The following is a 16,433-nucleotide window of genomic DNA, read 5'->3' as shown; positions in this document are numbered from 1 at the left end:
CTTGTGGTAGAATCAAATCCCACCCCTTGGGCTTATCCCCAACTAAACAATTCAGCAAATTGCCCAGACTTCTGTTTACCACTTCTGTTTGGCCATTAGTTTCTGGGTGATGTGTGGAACTGAATTTCAAGTTGGTTCTTAACTTTTTCCACAATTTCCTCTAGAAATACCCCACAAATTTAGTATCTCTTTCAGAAACTATGCTCCTTGGAAGACCATGTAGTCTTACCACCTCTTTGAAAAACAAGTCTGCAATATGGACAACATCATGAGTTTTGTGGCATGGAATGAAATGTTCCATTTTGGAGAACCTATCAACCACCATGAATACTGAGTCATTACCCATTTGTGTCCTTGGCAATCCAAGAACAAAATCCATACTTATGTCCTCGCATGGCCTTGATGGAATAGGAAATGGCTGATATAGGCCAGTATTGTGACTAAACCCCTTGGCAACTTGACAAACCTGGCAACTCTGTACAAACTTCTTCACATCCTGTGAAATTTGAGGCCAAAAATAATGTTCTCTAAGAATGGAAATGGTCTTATCTCGACCAAAATGTCCTACCATCCCCCCACTGTGTTTCTCCTTAATCAGATTTTCCCTCATGGAACTCCATTGAATGCACAATTGACTACCTTTGAACAACATGCCATCCTAAATCAAATAGTCTAACCACTTGGTTCTATCTACAGCAACAAGTTCTTTACAAGCTTTCCATGCTTCAGCAAAATCATGATCCTTGGGTACAAATTCTTGAGTTCATCAAACCCAACTATTTCAACCTACATTATTGTAAGCAACAACTATCTCCTACTTAGTGCATCTGCAACCTTGTTAGATTTCCCACTTCTATGCTTCAACACAAATGTATAACTCTACAAGAATTCTACCCACTTGATATGCCTCTGATTCAATTTACCTTGGCTATTTAGGTACTGTAATTCTTGATGATCAGTATACAAAACAAATTCCTTTGGCAATAAATAATGCCTCCATTTCTTTAAGGCCTGAACTATTGCATAGAACTCTTGATCATAAACAGAATACTTCTTCTTTGCATCATTCAATTTTTCACTAAAATATGCAATAGGCTTACCTTCTTGGCTTAATAAAACCCCAATAGCCCTGCCACTAGCATCACAATCCACCTAGAAAACCTTTCTAAAATTTGGAAGTGCCAACACAAGCTATTCTTTCACCTTCTTCTTTAGCAATTCAAAACTTCTCACAGTTGCTACTGTCCATTTGAACTCTTTTCTATCCCCTCTTATTGTATCAGTTACGGGTGCACATATGCCACTGAAATTCTTAATAAACTTCCTGTAAAAATTGACAAGACCATGAAATGATCTTACCTCAGTAGCAAACATTGGAGTAGGCCATTCCAAGATGGATTTTACCTTCTCTAGATCCATTTTGAGACCTTCAAGTGATATAACAAACCTCAAATAGACTAACTCCCTTTTGCAAAGATACACTTCTTCAGATTAATTAACAGTTTCTCTTCCCTTAGCCTTTCAAGGACACTATGAATATGCAGTAAATATTCTTCCAAAGTCTTGCTAAAAATTAAAATATCATCCAAATAGACAATAAAATTTTTTCCCAAGAACTTCTTAAGTACCTCATTCATGAGCTGCATAAAGGTGCTTGGGGCGTTCGTCAATCCAAAGGGCATGACTAACCACTCATAAAGACCCTCCTTGGTCTTGAAGGCTATTTTCCACTCATCTCCTTCTTGAATCCATATCTGGTGATAACCACTCTTCAGATCTATCTTTGTGAAGTACTGAGCTCCACTCAAGTAGTCCATAAGATCATCCATCCTTGGCAAAGGAAACTGGTACTTGATGGTTATCCTATTTATAGCTCAAGAATCTGTACACATCCTCCACTCTCCATCCTTCTTTGGTGCGAGTACTGCAGGTACTGCACATGGACTCAGGCTCTCTCAAACCAAGCCCTTCCTCAATAGCTCCTGAACCTATCTATTTAGCTCCTCTATTTCAGTAGGAGTCATCCTGTGAGCAGCCTTGTTAGGAAAACTAGCTCCTGGAATCAGATCTATCTGATAACTGATTTTCCTTACTAGTGGCAATCCATTTGGAACATTATCAGAGATAATATCTACAACTCCCCTAGTAAATCTGAAACTTTAAGTGGTATTTCACTACTACCTTCTTTATCTTTCCTAGGAATCAAAGCATAGCACATACGCTGATGTTTCATTCCATCTAAAAGTTTCCTTTTATCAACAAGACAAATCCTAGCACTGCTAGATACCTTTTCACCTTCCTTTTTCATGGGCTTCAATTTGTGGCAAACTCCATCCTTTGTCGGAGAGTATGTGTTTGCATGTCCATCATGTGCTGCATGTCTATCAAACTGCCATGGTCTACCCAACAATAGATGGAAAACATACATTGGAATAACATCATAGAGAACTTCATCATGGTAACTCCCAATTTTGAATTTCACTAAACATTGTTCACTTACTAGGACCTTATGATCATCTTTTACCTAAGCAATTCGATAGGGCTGGGGATGTTTCTCCCTCTTGAGCTTCAACTTAGAGACCATCTCTTTTGATACCGAGTTATCATTGCTACCACCATCAATGATCACGTCACAACATTTATCCTCACACTTGAATTTGGTACAGAACAAACTCCTCCGTTGTCCTAGTTCAATCTCACCACTTAGTAGGACTCTTTCATTTACCAAGGTCTCTCCTCTTTTTGCATCCTCTAAATGTGATGATTGTGTATCTTCATCCACATGAACAACCCTAGCTTGGCCCTCAGCTCTCCTATCTGTCCTTCCTTGTTGTTGAGGGCATTCAAAGGCATGATGACCTTCTTCATTGCAATGGAAAAAAGTACCACAGAAGCTACCTCTTCCTTGTCCACGTCCTCTACTTCTTCCTCTCTAATTTCCAAAGTCTTGATCATGAGAGCGGTTGAAACCCTCATTCTTCTGGTTCCTGCTAGTACCCACATCTTCATTTTTCTTTTGGGTTTCATTGCAGCCTCTAGATGATCTACCGCTTCCCCTTCCTCCTTGACCATGCCCTCTTTGTCTTCCTTCAAACCTTTTATTCAGCTTCTCTTCAACTCGTAGGGAAAACTAGTATGCCTCTTCAATGCTGGTCATTCTTATCAAACTTAATTCCTCCTGGATGCTAGGTCGCAACCCACTGATATAACGAGCAACCTTCTCCTTATTTTCTTCTGCATGCCCCACTCTAATCAAGAGTCTGTAAAATTCCTTTGTATATTTTTGGACTGATCTTCTTGCTTGCTTTAACCCATGCATCTTCTTAAAAAAATCAAGCTCGTAGTCCACAGGAATGAATTGCTTCTTCAATTTGTCCACCATGCGATCCCATCTTGTGATCTTCTCCTTTCCTCTTCTATTTCTTTCCAATTGAACCTCTTGCCACCAGATTTTGGCATGGCCTTTCAGTTTGGCCTTTGCAAGCTTAACCCTATCTGGGTCCCTGATATCCTCATACTCAAAGTATTCTTCTAGTTCATTGATCCAATCGATCAACTCATCTTGTTTCAGATTTCCTAAAAATACACCCACTTCAATTGTAGGTCATTTTTGAAACTTAGTAATGGCCCTAAAAATCATTTTCTCTGCATGATTCAGAACTTCCTCATCAAATTCCCCTTCTAGTCCCATTCCTTCTTCTTCATTTTCATCCTCACTGTCGTCACCTGCGGCAACATTTGCTCCTCTACGGAGCTCCTCTTGTAATGCCTATACCCGCCTTTGGAGGGCTCTAACCTCCTCAGGATTAATAGCTCTAGCCCTTCCACCACACTCTCTTTGTGGAGGAATCTTCTAACTTGAACCCACAACCACACAGTCCTGGTGCAAACTGCCTCACAGTCGGCACTCTATCTACACACTCAGGAAAACTGGCTCTGATACCACTTGATGGGGACACAACCCAAGAACGGAATGGAAACAACAGAAGAAGGGAAATTCTATTAATTGAAAAATAAGCTAGTACATTAAGTACAAGGAAAATAAACTTCAAAACATGCCCTAAGGGCTTACAATAGCATAAATGTGGAGATAATTTCTCCTATCAGTACCTCCTCTCAAACTCCACTCCGAACTACCTTCTATAATGCTAGGAATATCCTTAAATAGACCTCAAAGTGTTAAGGACTAGGAATACATTCTAGAAAGTGCTAGTAGGAATCCACTAACCAAATAGAAGGCTCCAGAAGCTGCATTAGAAGTCGGCGCAAATCTAGAAGAATCTAGAACCGTTAACTAAACTTTCGAGAGGCAAAACTTTTGAACCGTAGCTCCGATTGACGAACTGTTTACATATTTGAAAAGCTCTCAAAGTGCTCTATAGCCCTATGGACAAGATTTTATTGTCACCCACTTTTTGGCCCTTTTTGAGGTCATTTAATGCCCCTAACCTAACTTTGAAGCATTCTTAAGAGGTCTCCAAAACTCAAAAAACTGCAATAACTTTCAAACCATGGGGCCTTTTGACCTGATTCTTTTTTTGCAATGCTTTAAATCACAATTACATTCATCTAGCCAATTCACACCTTCTAGTTTACCAAAATGATGGCCCAATTACATGCTCCTATTTTTTCAAGATTTTCTAGCACACTAATAGTGGAACTGTGAGAGTTGGAACCTTTATTTGACCCAAATGGTCGTCCAAAAATTAAAACACACGAAACAAAAACTAAGTCTAAGTACATTTTTTGGGTGACACATGATTGCCCTTATACCTTTGGATGCTTCTGCATCAAATCCTCATGTAGATTCATGTATCAAGAAATAGTCAAACTTTATAGGGTTCTTATGTGAGAAAATTTGTAATGGTTATTCAATTTAAACTTAAGTGATTCCATTATGTGGATGCAACAAAAATAATTCTTCATCATTTTGCAATGGTTCATATGTATGCTTCAGTATGCTTTCGAGTAGCAAAATTTTTTATGTGAGACTATTCATCCTTGGAAAATAGATACATAATTGATCTTGTGTAATGAGATTAGTATGTTAAAATTTGAGTTTTTAAGAACCAATAAATCCTTAGATTAGATAAAAGAATAATATCAACACACGTAATTCTAAGCTATAGAGAATACAAATTTGGCTAATACCAAATCCATTGTCATGAATAAGAAGGAAGAAAAATGCATCGAATTCATAGAGAGGAACCTTGCTGTAGGTGCACATTTTCCTTTTGGAATTTGTATGAGAAAAGAAAGAAAAGTTTTCCCACACATTATAAGGAATAAAATATTCATAGAGAATATTCTCTAAAATCCCTGACTTATAGAAATTCAAGCAACCATATGCATAGTAAGAAAACAAACTTATAATCTACATATATACAAACTCCTATGTAATCCCTTGAGAAGTCACATGAAGGGAGGAGAAGTCAAGTTATATATATATTTTTAAACAATAAAAAAACTACACATTTCCCTAGCAAGGAAAGTCAATCAGTCTAAACAACTTGAGAAACGTTGAAAAAATAAGACAATCATCACAAGGCATTAAAGATGGTATGGGACACCTTTTGGTCAATGGTCCCCATCCCACAACTACTTCTCTCAAGCACGTCTTCCTTCAAGTATAGCTTTTCCCTAGGAGGGTCAAAGTCCAAGCTGCCGCCCAATGGCAAAAAAAAGGCATGCAAATTGGTTTAAAAGAGTGGTGGATCACATGATTCCCACCAACCCTATTATATCTCCTCCCTAGGCATGACAAGAGGGCCATCCAAGACATGGATCAACCTTTTCCATCAAATGATTCATGTGCCCTTAGCATGCGATTCCTAGGATTATGCAAACTATGTTAGGAGTTAGGATTGTAAGAAATATTGTTAAGTTAGTGGTATAGCTCTAGTAAGTAGAAAAAAGAAATGGTTAGTAGATTCATTCTATTTTAATTAGTTAGTATTTTAGTAATGATGTCAAGATAGTAGAATATTTAATTATTGATTTATTTTTTAGTTATTAGATTTGACTAAATTACTTAGGAGATTTTTTTTAGGTGCTTGGCTAGGGGAGGATGGTAAGGATGGAAGGTAGAATGTTAGGAAATATAAGTTAAAAAAGGGTTAGTAGTAGATAAAAAAGAATTAGTTGTAGTAATGTATTTTGTTAGTGGATTTTGGGAATTTGTTAAAATTAATTATTTATTTATTTAAGTGTTATAGTTAACGTAATGCACTTAGTATTATATAATCACCTATCAATGAACTTAGTATATTTAGGTAATGCATTATATATATATATATATATATATATATATATATATATATATATATATATATATATATATATGTATTTTATTTATTTATTTATTTTTATTTTTATTTTTCAATACTAGATTTCATGTCAGCAGGTTATCTATTAGCTCATCTATATAGTTTTGATAAGCATAGAATGTTACAAGTAACTTGAAACATGTTAGAAATTACTTCCACAATCTACTGAGTTGTTGATACAACCACCATTATCAAATGTGGATACTAGTTCAATTTAGCCTTGTTGTGTCCTAGTAAGTGATAAATTGATCTCATCCAATTTGTGTAAGTCCTGGTGGTAACATTATTATTAGAATAGGATCTAACCAAGTTGTGTTAATGAGCTTTTTAAAATAAAAAAGTAGTTGTGTTTTACCCAATAAAATTTGGGCATGACAAAAATTGCATAGATCGGCTTGTGATAAATACCTTGTAAAATCTGGAGAACTAGTGTGAGATCACTGTCAATTTCTCTGTAAATGTTGTCAACAAGTTTCTAGATCACCTTTCACTCTACTCACTCTTTGGAAAAATTCAAAATGATGAATAATGTGTAAAATTGATCATATATCCTTTGAAAAGCTATTGCATTTAATTCTTAGTGCTTGTACAATTATAAATTCAGCATCAACTCAATTTTAGAATCACTCAACATTTATAGATATTTCCATCACTTGGTAACTACTATAGGCTTGGTATCAACTAGCATTCCACTCAGCATACACAAAAAATATTTCATGCTCAACAACAACATTAAAACTTTAAAGATTTAACTTGAATTTACAACATCTTGCATCTTCATTCATGCTAATATAGTCTTTTTAGTACTATCTCCCTTTTGGAATTGATGTATGATATTACACTTGAATATCAATCCCGCGTACCTCTTGTTTGTTTAGTTTGATGAGATGTGGTCACTTGACCCATTGGGTGAAATGATCCCTTCTGCATTTTTCTTGCCTTTGCCTTTATCAAATTCACAACTTGGTGCCTTTGACCTAGTTGGACAATGCTTACTAATGTGAACAGTCTTCAAATAGCTAAAACATGTAGTTTGACTCAACCATCTTTTGTAGTTATCACTGAAGTGTGTTCTAATACAATTCTTAGGGATATATCCATATTATGGACAATAGTGATAGCTATATCTTGTATTTTAGTCCCAGTTATAAAGGTTTCTATAGCTTCTTACCTTTGTTGGTATGTTTGATGACCACTTGGATTTGGATCTACATTCAAAGGCTCTATGTCCATACTTCTAACAGTTGCAACAATATCCTTCAAATCTTTGTTTTTGTAGTCCTAGTTTTGTATTCATGTGCCTGATGACTTTGCTTGTTGCACTTATGACATTAATGATTCATGTTCCTAGGTTTGAAATTATAATTTGTATTGTTCCTCCTACACACATTAGCAGTATGTCCTTTTTTACCACAATTATGACAAGTAGGTTTGGAGTTCTTATCTTTGATGTTCCTTTCTTTAGCAACTTTGGATGATTCTACTTCTTCAATGCTTGTGTAGCCCAATCCTAATGCATCTTTGTTGGATCTAAGAGATCTTAGTAATTTCTCAAAGTATTTGATGGCTTCATTTGGCTTGTTGAGACTTTCAACAAATTCCTTTTCTATTTTTAGGTCATTCTACAATTGTTCATTCTGCAACTTCAATGTGGTTATCTCAATGCCCTTAACATTTAGTTCATAGTTGGCATTCATCATTTGACTTAGAGTATTTAATTGAATGTTGGATATCTTTGTTAGCTCTATTGACTTTTCTTCTAATCTATTTGTGAGAATTCTTTTTCCTTCTTCAATCATGTCATTGTCCTCCTTGGCTTTCTTCTTTTGTTCAATCACCTGACATAGTAGTATAGCTTGTGATTCCTGCTCTAATTTAACATTTCCAATTTCCTTAGCTTGAGCTCTATTCTTTTCCATTAGATCTAAAATTGCTACATCAAATTCATTGGAGTTACCATTTTTAAAAAGCTTGGTGGTGTCTATCTCTTTATATAGTATGTCATTCTCTACAATAGCAATCTATTTTCTTCTCTTCAAGGATTTCTTTAGTTCTTCTCTTGCTTCATTTAGTTGATGCAGTATGAGATGTATTTGAATATCATGGTTCTCAATAGTCTTTCCTATCTTGTAGACTTCCATTTCAAGATCTCTCCTCTAAGCTGCAAAGTTTCTCTTTTAGAGAATTTGGCTTTGATGCCAATTTTTGGAATTACAAGTGGGAAGAAAGTAAACTTCTGAGAGTGGGGTTGAATGAGGAGTTTAAACTTGGACCCATAAAACTTTCACCATTCATATATCACATGCATTAATATATTGAAATAATATGTAAAACATAAGAATCAATCATGTAAACATGTAATAAAACATACACATAACACTAGATAAGATTACCTAGAAACCCTCCAAATGAGGAGCTAAAACTGGGGTGGGGATGACACCCATAGATCTTCACTACTGCAGCAACAAAGTGTATCTAATCAAGGTTACAATGGTTTGACCACAAATCATGGTCTACCCTATGAAAGGCCTATCTTGTTAAAGGCTTACAAAGACTGTTATGTCCCACCTTGTTAGAGGATTTTAACACCATGTTAGAAGTGTGCCTAGTTAGGGGACTTCAACTTACAATTAAGTAAGCACCCTATTAAAGGATTTCATATAGCCTATTAGGACTACTCTATTAAGAGATTTAACTGAAATCGCCTATTATAATGTCTCAACATAGATCCTATGGTTCACACTTGCTTTCCTAATAACATATCACCTCTATACAATCTCTGATTAATCCTTCATGATCTAATGTATTATTGTTGTATCCTTCTCTATCCTTTGTTCTTCTCTAAATAATTCAACAATTCACTCTTACTACTAAGTCACCTTGAATACTCTACAAACTTTCTTGTTCACTCTTCCAATTTGATCATTCACCCCTTGTACATTATTCTCATCATCATTAAGAATTTAGGGCTTTGTCCTCCTTAAGAATACTTTGGTAGCTTAGGGTTAGGTATGAATTGATGACTAAGATTCATCCATTTTGTTGCTTAAACCTTCCCATTTTTTGAATGACTACATTCAATTGCATAGGGAATCTGCATATAGATTTGTCCTTATCTCCAAAAGGTCAAGATCTATCCTTAAGTTGGTGATGACATGAAGAAATAGATGTCTTTTTAACCCTTTTTGTGAACATTTTTTTATAACGTGTTGAACTTTGTCATCCTTTAAGTATAGTATTTTGTACTTTTTGATGTATAAGATATGAACATATGACATACAAATGATAATCAGAATTGTCTAAAAAGGGTTCATTTTGTTGATAAAAATCTTCCTTCATGAACATTTAGCATGGGTAGATCTTCCTGTAGCCAAAGAGATTGCAAAGACTGTTAATTGAATATTAATCTTTGTTCTTTATAAATCAATAAGAACAAATAAATGCTTGTAGGATTGTGGAATTGCAAGTATTAAAGGAGATGCATCATGGCACTGTTGCAGCCATAAACTTAGTAGGACCTATTTAAGTGAAATAATAAAGGACTTGTTTAATGGAATAGAAAAGTGATCTGTTCTAATAGAATAAGAGGGACCTGATGAAGTGGATGAGTGGGAAAGAAAGCATCTAGGTGATTAGTTAAACATGAAAAGAATTGTTACACGGTACCTAGATTCTTAGAAGTTACTTAAGTCAGATAACAGAGTAGATCTAGCATCCACTATGCTTTGTATTTATGAGAATTTAAGAAGATAACTTACATTTTTATGTTGCATGCTTACAAAAATCTTGAGCTCTAATGAACTATCCTTTATGGGGAAGTCATGATTGTAGGAATCTTTTATTCCCTTCCTTTTAAATAGGACCTTTTCTGTATCTATAAGGTCAAGCAGTAAGTAGATTGATAGAGTTATCATACATTCTATTTTCCAATCAAGTGTAACATTGTCTATTTGAATGAATACATGAGTTTACTGAGTTTCTACACTTCTATCTGAGTTAATCTTTTCTTTATTCTTTCATGGGATCCCACACAGAAGGTGAAGTTTACTTTTGTAGTTAGGAGTTGGAATTAGTTTTCTAAGTTAAGTTTAGAACTATTGTTCCTACAAGCACTAGAAACAAAACCAGTCACTCTTCCTACATTAGTAGGTGCATAGATTTATGGTTAAGTAATTAGAGTTTTGTTCCAAGCATTTGATAGTTGCCTTTCCTTTTGATAAACTAGATTTCCTCAATAGTTATTTTATTCAAGGTAGTAGTGACTTTTATTAGAGACTAGAGCATATACTTTGTAGACATCATCTCAAGTTCATGCTCCTAGATTGATATTTAATGAAGAACAACATAGTACTTTGGTAGTATAGAATGTCCAATCCTTCAACTAAAAAGGTGTTATATTGGTTAGATATTTTTGGCACTATTGCTAGGGAGGGTGCCAATCTAGTGTTCAATATCGATTCACCTAGTTGGTTTCATTCTTTAATATTTTGCATGCATAGGAGAAGAGACCACCTTGGAAGATTTCTTGCCAACTTTAATCAAGAAGATCCATTTCATCGTGATCTTGAAGAAGAAGAACTGGTTGAGAACATGTTTGTAGAAGCACTTCATCAAGTACAATCACCAACCACATACAAGAATCCTTTCATTTAAATGATCTTTTTGCTAAGCTAGAATATCAAGATAATCTATTAGCTCTAGTCATTTATCAACTACCACTAGGGAATCCACAAATGGTAGCTTCTCATCCTACCTTTCCCTTTCCAATCCCCACTTAGTATGGTAATCAAAATCTGAAAAATATACCCTCAAATACCCTACCAAATTTTTGTGGACTTATTACTAAAGACGTAGAAACCTTTCTATTTGAGTTTGACATTCTTTTCCGAAGTTATGATTACACTACAAATTCTCATAAACTGACTTATTTCCATCCACTCTCAAAGAAGCTACCTTAAGATGGTTTATGAGTCTAGGTGCCAGTGCTGTGACAGATTGGCCAACTATGAGTAACTTGTTCCTTACTAAATATAAGGAATATTGCAAGAGCCATGACTTAAAAGGAGATGACATTTTCAAAATATCACAAACGGAGGATGAAACTTTGGAGGACTATGTTACAAGATTCATGTTCAACTTGCAGCGTAACATGTAGCATCAGCTGAATGAGGAGTCCCAAAAACATCTCTTTTTAAAAGGAGTGCATGAAAGGAGTATGGAAGCCTTAGACTTAAAGGCTAGAGGTGACATTACATAAAAGACATGGACTGAAATCTAGAACATTTGCTTGAACTATTCCAGAGCAAAAATAAAAGAAGGATGAGGCTTGAGGGACTTACACCAAAAATCTGCTGTGCCAGAGTATCCAAGATAGAACTGTCAAACCTCTTATCAAATTTAAAGGAAGACATCATTAATGATGTTGCTACACAACTAGACACCATTCAAGCACTAAGGAAGAAGGAGGATGTTGATATTATGTTAGTGGAATATTTCCCTCACTATAGAGAAAAGAAACATAATTGTCAATGCAAGCCTATTGCTAGTCTAGAATCATAACACATGCTTACTAAATTTAAGGCAATAGATGAAGACAGACAAGTCCTCTATGTTGCTCAATGAAGGCCTTGGGCTCCAAGATTAGGTATTACTCAAGACCCACTTCATAATTATAGTGGTAATAGTCAATGAAAACAACAACAACATGATGGTTATAACAATTATAATAATTGGCAACAACCTCTGCAAGGCTGGCACCAACCTTAGCAATCTTGGTAGCAGCCTAACCAAGGTTGGTACCAACCTCAAAAATAGTAGTAGTAGTAGCCTCAACAAGCTTTGAGTAACCTCCTCAACAATAAGCCTTAATGCCTCCTGGAGCCAATACAACCTCTCCAAAATAGCCATAGTTGCCTAGACAGCCTACTCCCAATCCCAATAATGCAAAGCCTTCAACCCAAAAACAAAGCTATTCCATTACCTTAAATAACATTGGGACAACACTCACATCACGTCAGTAGCCCATTATAATAGAATTTGATGATACCTCTGCTAAGTTAGTTCAAGAGCCTGCAACTACTGTCTCTCTTGTAGGAAAAAAACCACCATTTCCTTGTAGGTTAATAAAGCAAGCTCTACCAGTTGAAACTCAAGCTGCACTAGATTTTCTTGAACAACTCAAGAAAATGAAAATAAAAATTCCCTTGCTTGATGCACTAAAGGAAGTACCCATATATACCAAAGCTATCAAAGAAGCATGTACTAAAATCCTAGGAAGGAAAAAGAAGGACCCAAAGATTGTCCATGTCCTTGGCCATCTCTCTGATCTTATGCTTAATAATCTTAAGATACCCAAGTATGCTAACCCTAGAAGTCTACTAGTAACACTTTCCATCCAAGGAATACAAGTGTAGAATGCCCTAGTAGACTTAGGAGCATCCATCAATGTAATGACCAGGGATGTCATGTCCAAATTACATATCATTGGTCTCAGAGAAACACCAACAATTTTGAAATTAGTAGATAGTTCAACCATCATCCCTAATGGTATCTTAGAAGATGTTACTATTACACTACATTCATGGGATTATCTAGTTGATTTTGTGCTACTTTCTCAAAAAAAAAAGTACTGGAGGATATCCTATCATTCTAGGGCACCCATGGTTAGCCATAGAAGATGCTTATATTATATGTTGATCAGGAAAAATGACAATCTCAGATGTAATGAACACTAAAAAATTAACCTTGTATTCTCCTGCTTAGCCTCTGTTCCAGGATAATCAAGCTGTCTGGCCCAATTGGGGTGATTTTGATATGGACATTAATTATATTAAAAAATTGATGGTGATCTCAAGAGACTCATTTGTAAGCACTAAAGAGGAGGATGACTTCATTTGTTCCATCATATTGAATGAGTATGGCATACAACCTAAGACATGTTCTAAAGAAGCTTGTGTTTTAGAAAATATTCTACTATTACCCTATGAACTTCACTATTCTGAGTAAATCAATGGTTAAAAAAGTAGATAAAATAGCAATATCCCCAGGGAGAGAATTAAATGTGAGTAAATACTTATCTCAAGAACAAAAAAATGACATCCTATAGCTATTACAAAAACTCCAAGATGATTTTTCTTGGGAATATATAGATATGAAAGGTTTATACCCTGCACTTTATATTCATAGGATCTGTATAAGTCCTAATTGCAAACCTGTAAGACAACCTCAATGTAGGATAAACCTAGCACTATGAGATATTTTCAAAAATGAACTACAAAAGTTACTCAATTTTGGTTTTATATATCCTATTTCAGACAGTCAATGGGTTTCACCATTGGTTATTGTTCCAAAGAAAGGTGGAAATTGTGAGTCTACATAAATTTATAGAGAAGTCAACTCAGCTACCAAGAAGGATCATTTTCCACTGCCATTTGTAGATCAAGTTCTTGATAATCTTCTAAGAAAGAAGTACTTTTCCTTATTGGATGCGTTCAATGGCTACAATCAAGTCCAGATAGCACTAGAGGATTAGGACAAGAACAAATTCCCATGTCCATGGGGAACATTTACTTATTCTATCCTACCATTTGGTCTATGCGATGAACTTGCAATTTTTCAATGAGATGCTATTAGTATTTCTACTAATATATCTATAGACTGCTTAGAGGTGTATATGGATGACTTCACCACATTTGGGCAGACCTTTGTAGAAGCCAAAGAAAACTTGGAAAAGGTTTTGCAAAGATGTAAAGAATATAACCTATCCTTAAATAGTGAAAAGTGTTTCATGATGATGTAGGAAGGTGTGGTGTTTGAACACTTTATTTCCCCCGAAGGAATTGAAGTAGATCTAGCAAAGATAGAGGTTATACACACATTGGCCATACCAAATAAGTTGAAACATGTTAGGAGATTTCTAGGACATGCAAGGCACTATTGGTGTTTTATCAAGGAATTTAGTCAAATTGTAGCCCCTTTGTATAACTTGCTCTGGAAAGATGCAGAGTTGATCTGGAATTCTAATTGCACAAACACCTTCCTGTAGTTTAAGGAAGTCCTCTCAATAGCACTAGCTCTTTAAGGACCAAATTGGGAGCTACCTTTTTGCAGACATATTGATGCCTCAGATCATGCAATTGGAGAAGTGCTTGGACAAAAAATAGATTTAGTGGAAATGAAATTTACTATATCAGTAAAAATCTCCAAGGAGTTGAGTATAATTACACTGTGACTGAGAAAGAATTACTCATTCAAATTTATGCTCTAAATAAATTTAGACATTATGTTACAAGTTACCAGATATTTGTCCATACATATCACTCTGCCATCAAATATCTAATTAATAAATCAGAAATCTCTCGATGTTTGGCTCAATGGTTACTTCTAATGCAAGAATTTGACATTACCATTGTTGAAAAACCAAGTAAGGGAAATGGTTTAGCTGATATCTTATCTTGTCTTCAAACACTTGAAGATCCTATAGCCATAGAAGACAACTTTCCCAATGACCATCTCTTTCTTTTGTCAGCATAAAACCCTTGGTATGTTGACATTGTCAACTACCTAACAATTGGTAAAACACCTCCGCATTTATCTACAAAGGAAAGATGGTTTTTGGTAGAGGAGAGTTTCTACTTTTCATGGATCTCTAGGTTCATATTTTATATTGGACCAGATCAGGTGACACAAAGATGTCTTAGGGAGGATGAAACTTATGATGTTTTTCTTGCTTGTCATGATGAACCCTGTAGTGGCCACTTTGCTTCCAAGAGGACCACATTGAAGATTTTTAAATATAGGCTATTAATGGCCCACACTTAAGAAAGATGCAACTCAATATACCAAAAGACGTGACAAATGCTAGAGAATGGGTCGACCAACAAAAATAGATGAAATGCCCCTACAGCCACAGATAGTGGTAGCACCATTTGACAAATGGGGGATTGATTTTGTTTGCTGTATTGAGCCACCTTTAGAAGGGAAGAGTTACATCCTAGTTTGTACTGATTATGTCACCAAATGGGTAGAAGTAAAACCAAGGAAGCACCCTCATGATAATAATGTTGCAAAGTTCCTATACGAATGTATCTTTACAAGGTTCAGCATCTTAAGAGAATTACAATAAGATCAAGGTCCTTAGTTGACATCTAATTTGATAGCTTCTCTCATGGAGGAATAGAAAATTAGGCATGAAAAATCTTCCCTATATCACCCATAGGCCAATGGATAGGTTGAAGTGAGAAATAGAGAATTGGAAAACATACTCACTAAAATAGTGTCCTTGCATAGGAAAGATAGGGTGGCTCAACTTCCTAAAGCATTATGGGCATACAGAACAACATGGAAATCTACTACTGGGTTTACGCCTTTTGAGTTCCTATATGGGAAGACAGTTGTCATGCCCATTGAATTTGAACATAAGACTCTATGGATAGCTTTGGAACTTGGTGTTACTCTTTCTATAGCACAACATGATCACATTTTACATCTCAATGAGTTGGACGAATTGTGGAAGTTAGCCCTTCAAAACACAAAACTAATTTAGAGTTAGAGGAAGTAGTGGCATGATAGATTCATAAAAGATAGAGAGTTCGTTGTTGGTGATTGGGTGCTCTTGTATGACTCTAGATATCAGCACCACCAATGGAAATTTTAGACAAGATGGCTTGGTTCATATGAAATTGTCACAATTTTTAACAATGGAGTAGTTCAACTATCAACAATTGATTCGATCAAATTCAAACTCTTGGTTAATGGGTATCGCTTAAAGATATATCTCAAACTAGTAACCCAGTAGGAATTTCTTCAACAATTCAACACAACAGAAACATCACTTCCTGCAACTACTCTGTCTAAGTCTTGCACTCAAATGCCTATAGCCCCTTGAATTTATTTCAAGGCCTTCATAATAAAATTTTGCATTTTATGTGAAATCCATTTCTTTTTCCACCTCACTCCATCTCATCTTCTTGTCTTTCCATTACCACTCCGCTTCATTAATTTATATAGTATGATACTACTCGGAGCACTCTTCCTATCACATATTAGGTCGGTTACACTTGACCCCTCTACATTTATTTAATTTATTATTTGTTTAGAAAAGTGTGT

The sequence above is a fragment of the Cupressus sempervirens genome, chromosome 11 (assembly GCF_028749045.1).
Source record: "Cupressus sempervirens isolate cs-2001-9-10 chromosome 11, ASM2874904v1, whole genome shotgun sequence".
Taxonomy (NCBI): Eukaryota; Viridiplantae; Streptophyta; class Pinopsida; order Cupressales; family Cupressaceae; genus Cupressus; species Cupressus sempervirens.
The sequence above is the reverse complement of the archived record's forward strand: the minus strand, read 5'-3'. Positions refer to the sequence as shown.